Source organism: Hylobates moloch, unplaced genomic scaffold (assembly GCF_009828535.3).
Source record: "Hylobates moloch isolate HMO894 unplaced genomic scaffold, HMol_V3 SCAFFOLD_1, whole genome shotgun sequence".
In the NCBI taxonomy this organism is placed as follows: Eukaryota; Metazoa; Chordata; class Mammalia; order Primates; family Hylobatidae; genus Hylobates; species Hylobates moloch.
The window spans coordinates 3,030,824-3,036,823 of NW_026652276.1; positions in this window are offsets into that span (position 1 = coordinate 3,030,824).

A 6,000-nucleotide genomic window follows, 5' to 3' on the forward strand; every position below is an offset into this window, starting at 1 on the left:
TTCTTAAAAATTCTCAAATAAAAATTTAAGGAACGAGAGAGAGAAGCCAGGTCCCCAGCCGTCCTGCCCGTGCTGGGCTGCAGCCCTTCCTGGGGCTTCACGTCAGATGGAAAGGGCCTGTTTTTCCCGAACTGGCCTTTCCCTGGTTTCTTTGCTCAGAGCAGTGACAATAGCGATTTGCTGCCCTTTTACCAACCCTGTGTGGGTCCAAGGACCCAGATCCAGCGACATCTCCCCCTTCCCAGATGCGGAGGGCTTTTACTGAGGAGAGGAGCTGCCTGGTAGCCTGCTTCGCCACCCTCGTCTCCCTGTCTGCATGCCCCTGTGTCACTCTGGCTCTGTCGGTGTGTCTCTTTCTCTGTCCTTCTTTCTGTCTCTCTCTCCAGCAGAGAGAGTTCATAGTTTAGTTTGAAAGAAAAACAGCTCAGCTTTGGTCCTGAGCAGCCCAGGGCCCAGTCCTGCTCTGAGGACCAGAAGCCCCGGGGGCGCCCTGGAAGGGGAGCGCAAGCTGGGTTGTAGGCTCACCTCTGCCTGGGGAGATGGGCCTGGAGGATTTCACCTGCGACCCCCGGGGCGCCCTGGAGCTGTCATAACCAGCAGCCCAGTTCAACCGTCTGGGTGCACTTTCTTCATGGCGTGTCTTGTCTATTTTAAAATACTTTAACAATGATTATAGTACTGGAGTCTGTGATACTGACGGCTGCTTGCGGAAAACCTTGCTTAACGGAATTTGGAGTGTCTTTCTTATGCTGTATTGCCAGCCCCTCTGAGTCATTACCTGGGCCGTGACCCCTTGCATAAATAGGAGAAACTAAGGCACAGTGGCATTTAGCAGCGTTTCCAATGTCACTTGCAGGTTGGCTGGGGAAGTGACAGCATTCCTCTCTTTTGAGGGGGGGAATTTGCTGAATTAAAACCCAAATGAAAATGTCATCAATTTGGGAAATAATACTCAGGTTATTGATTTAGTTTGAGTTTTTCTGTCAAAAATTAAGTCAGTGATAAGGCTAATAAAGCCAATTTATTAATAGCATAAGTAATACAATGTATCTCTGTGTGACTATTCTTTGCAGGACCACCCAGACTCACTTGGACTTCAGTTAAATATCACGCAATAAAGATTCACGGAAGTAAATACAGTTCTTGGGGTACTTATTCATTATTGAGTATGGAAAATCCTGTGAATGCTTCCTTTCATATATGTAAAAAAGTGTGCTTTGTTTCATGTGACTTTGTGTTTTTTTTTAAAAATGACCTGGTGTTCTGAAAGATTCTTCTACTGCACATTTTCCTTAGGGCAGCAAGTAAGAGAAGGTGATATGTTTTCACAGCGAATTTGACAGCTATTAGATTGGCTTTAATCTTGCTGCAGTAGAATGACACTGCAGGGATTGTCACCTGGGGATAGTCTTCAAGAATAGCAGCTGGGCATGGTGGCTCACGCCTGTAATCCCCCAACTCTTTGGGAGGCCGAGGCAGATGGATCACCTGAGGTTGGGAGGTCGAGACCAGCCTGGCCAACATCGTGAAAGCCCATTTGTACTAAAAATACAAAAATTAACTGGGCGTGGTGGTGCATGCCTGTAATCTCAGCTACTCAGGAGGATGAGGCAGGAGAATCGCTTGAACCCAGGAGGCAGAGGTTGCAGTGAGCCAAGATTATGCCACTACACTCCAGCCTGGACGATAGAACAAGACTGTGTCAAAAAAAAAAAAAAAAAAAGAATAGGATGCAATTATACAGCCCCTGGGCTTTCTTAGGATAAGAAACTGTGTACTTGCTCAGATGTGAAAAAAATTTAGTAAACTCTCAGGACCTAAATAAAGCAATGAATTTATACATTTGAATGCTATTGTCGCTACCTTTTGTCAAAATGCCTGCACAGGTGAACCCACCTGAGTTCTTCAGCAGATCCTTTTGTAGTTTAACTCTATGAAGTTCTTGATGGAGCCAAGAGACACAAACCAAGATATCGTTAAAGGTCTAGTTTCCATTCCCAGTGACTTAGTGGGTTGTTACCTCCACCTGAATTTAGTGAACTGAGAGCAGATGACAGAGCAGCCCATAATTGTGTGACAGAATCAATCCAACAGATTAATGAATCAATGACATTGATCTGGGCGTTGGTAACAGCATCTCCCAGTCAAACAGCACTTCCTTATTTGCAAAGCAAATAGCATTAGCGCAGTAGCAGTCTTACACTAACACAGCGCTCCATTGACACTTTTCCATCAAACTAGTCTTGGTGCCTTCGTTTTGAATTATTTTCTCTTGGACTGAGGTGACAGTGAACATGACCCACTATTTTAAGAAACCACAAATTTTCAGAGATGGACTCTTGAGAATTATCTAACAAAGTTTTGGCATTTCTGTGTAGATTCTAGGGGTCTTCAGCATCATGTTGCTGAATGCTAGAAATATGCTGTCTGGGAAAAAGCTATCCTTGTACCATATATTGTTGGCTTTATTCTGGCAATACTTTATGCCTCCTTGCAACCATCTGCCATCCCCAGAGATTTCAATCATCCAGCACATTCCCCAGTGTGATAGAGCAGCGATGGGGGTTGGGGGTCACTGTAAAAGCATTTTTCAGTTCTAAAAACCAAGGTTGAAGATGCTTCTCAAATCTAGTGGTAAAATGCAATGTATTCTTGGTGATAGGCATCAGAACACTTTCTGGTTGTCAAGTCCAAGAGCCAGTCTTCTGCCTAACTTCAGCAATGACACCAGCAGGATGGAATCCTACTTACAAAGAGCCAGAACCTAAAGCCCAGGGCACACATCCTGTACACGAAGGATTCTCCTTTAAAAATCCCCACTGCTACTTGGGAGGCCAAGGTGGGCAGATCACTTGAGGTCAAGAGTTCAAGACCAGCCTGGCCAACATGGCAAAACCTCATTTCTAACAAAAATACAAATAATTAGGCATGGTGGTGTGTGGCTGTAACCCCAGCTACTCTGCTGGCTGAAGCATGAGGAAGGAAATCCTGGTAACTGCTGCAATGTGAATTAATCTTGAAGTTCATTGACGCTATGTGAAATAAGCCATACACAAAAGAATAAATACTGGCTGGGTGCAGTGGCTCACAACTGTAATCCCTGCACTTTGGGAGGCTGAGGTGGGCGGATCACCTGAGGTCAGGAGTTCGAGACCAGCCTGGCCAATATGGTGAAACCCTGTTTCTACTAAAAATACAAAAATTAGCCAGGCTTGGTGATGCACACCTGTAGTCCCAGCTACTCAGGAGACTGAGGCAGGAGAATCCCTTGAACCCGGGAGGCGGAGGTTGCAGTGAGCTGAGATCAAGCCACTGAAGTCCAGCCTGGGTGACAGAGCGAGACTCTGTTTCAAAAAAAAAAAAAAGAAGAGAGAAAGAAAGAAAGAGAGAGAAAGAGAGAGAGAGAGAGAAAGCAAGCAAGCAAGCAAGCAAAAAAGAAAGAAAGAAAGAAAGAAAGAAAGAAAGAAAGAAAGAAAGAAAGAAAGAAAGAGAAAGAAAGATCACTATATGGAAGAGGTATCTGTGCACCCGTGTTTATCACACCACTCTTCATGATGATCAAGATATTGAATCAACTTAAGTGTCCATCATAGATGAATGGATACAAAACTCTGATATATATACATAATGGAATATTATTCAGACATGAAAAGAATGAACTCCTGTCACTTTCATCACCATGAATGGAACTGGAGGTCATTGTGTTAAGTGAAATAAGCCAGACACAGAAAGACAAATATATTGTGTTTTCACTCACATGTGGGAGCCAAAAAATCAGATCTCATGGACGTGGAGAACAGGATCATGGTTCCCAGAGGTCGGGAAGGGGAAGGGAGAGGGAGGACAAAGAGAAGTTGGCCAAGGGGTACAAAAATACAGTCATATAGAAGAAATAAGTTCTAGTATTCTGCAGGGCTGTAGGGAAATTATAGTTAACAATAATTTATTGTATATTTCAAAATAGCTAGAAAATAAGTTTTATAATGTTTCCAACAGAAAGAAAGACAAATGTTGAAGATGATGGACATCCCAATTATCTGGATTTGATCATTACGCATCATGTACAGGTGTCAAAATACCCCAAAAATATGTCCAACCAATGTGTCAAGAAAAAATGGAAATGTTATAGATTCCAATCAACATAAAAAAATCGAAGATAAAAAATAATCCCCTTGATAAATCCCTGGGGTTGGGGGGCTTGAGGCACAGCTGCAGTGTTAATGGCCCTGCCCTGGAGTGTCTGACATTGCTAACCCAGCAGTGTTGAACAGCATCATCTCCTGCTGGAATCATTCCTCCCTGTTTTGGGTCCTCATCCTCCTTTCCATCTAGCCTCTCTTCTTTCTTCTTGAATTGCAGCAGATGGGAAGATGAAAATGACCTTTTTCAGGCTCTGGCAGCCCTGATCGGTGAGGTGAACTTCTAGGGATATGTAGGGAAATGGGCAGATGCCTGCACATTGCTGGTCAGCCCAGGGTGGAGGTGTTTGACTTTCTTGGCAGCATGGTGTCCAGGCACCGGATGTCCAGAGGTGTGGTCTGCACATCGCGTTCCTGGAGAGGTGTACAGCAGGAGCACTGTGGCTCGGAAGCTGGCTGCAGCAGGAGCAGCTCCTTGATTCCAGGTGGTTCTGGATTCACTGGTTTCTGGATGCAATGAGTCAGCAACTCCAGCTCGGCAGTATGGCTCAGAAGCCAGCCTTGACAGCTCTACCTAGAGCCTGCTCATCCAGCTCCACAAATGATTCCATCATAGCCTCTAATAAGTCGTTTCCTGCTTAAGCAATGTGGGCCTTTTTCTCCATAATGGAATCCTGGTGAAACACCCACACTTCTGGGCTGTGGTTCAGAAGGTGGACGCTAGGGCTCCCCCCATTATTTGGCTTTGACTTCTTGACATCACTAACATCTGCTTGTAAAGTGGAGCTAACACTGGCCTTTGGCACATGTTTTTATTTTTATTTATTTTATTATTTTATTTTATTTATTTATTTTTTGAGGCAGAGTCCTCACTCTGTCGCCCAGGCTAGAGTGCAGTGGCATAATCTCAGCTCACTGCAACCTTTGCCTCCTGGGTTCAAGTGATTCTCCTGCCTCAGCCTCCTGAGTAGCTAGGATCACACGTGCTCACCACCATGCCCGGCTAATTTTTGTATTTTTAGTAGAGACAGGGTTTCCCCATGTTGGCCAGACTGGTCTCAAACTCCTGACCTCAAGTAATCCATTTGCCTCGGCCCCCCAAGGTGCTGGGATTACAGGCGTGAGCCACTGCGCCCAGCTGGCACACATTTTTAAATGCCTTTGAGATCTAATCAAAGTTGTTCTTGCATCAAACTTATATGACTTTTTTTAACCTGGAATATATACTAAATTTCAACTAAAAAATGAAAATGGAAAGATCAAACAAGACATAAATAGAATCAGAAAGAATAGGGTATAGGGGGCTGGGATGGGAGCCAAGTCCCTCCAAATAAATCTTGTTTTTTAGATTTGACTCTGGAATCATGTAAATGTTCATATAATTATATATATAAAATCAAGTAAAATGAAAAAAATAGAAATCCCTAAAAAATCGAAAGCAAAATCACACAAATGTACCTCATCAAATGTATATGATATTGGTGGCTTAACCATGCAGACAGAAATAATTTAAGATAGCTTTAAAACACTATAATTGCCTTATATCCCTAGTGAAACATACTCTAAAGGCAAAAAGAACTGCAAAAAAAAGGCTTAAACCTTTCAGCATTCATGTTTCTAGTAATAAAATTGCTATTGTTATTCCAAAACTATATTATGAGCTAAGCCAAATGAATAATTATGTTCATGTCTTTGGGGATCAGGATCTCCAACCTCAAAGAAAAGAGGTACGAATGTAAAACAAAAGAAGTTGCCGGGTGTGCTGGGCTCCAGCCTGTAATCCCAGCACTTTGGGAGGCTGAGGCAGGCAGATCCACAAAGTCAGGAGATCGAGACCATACTGACTAACACGGAGAAACCC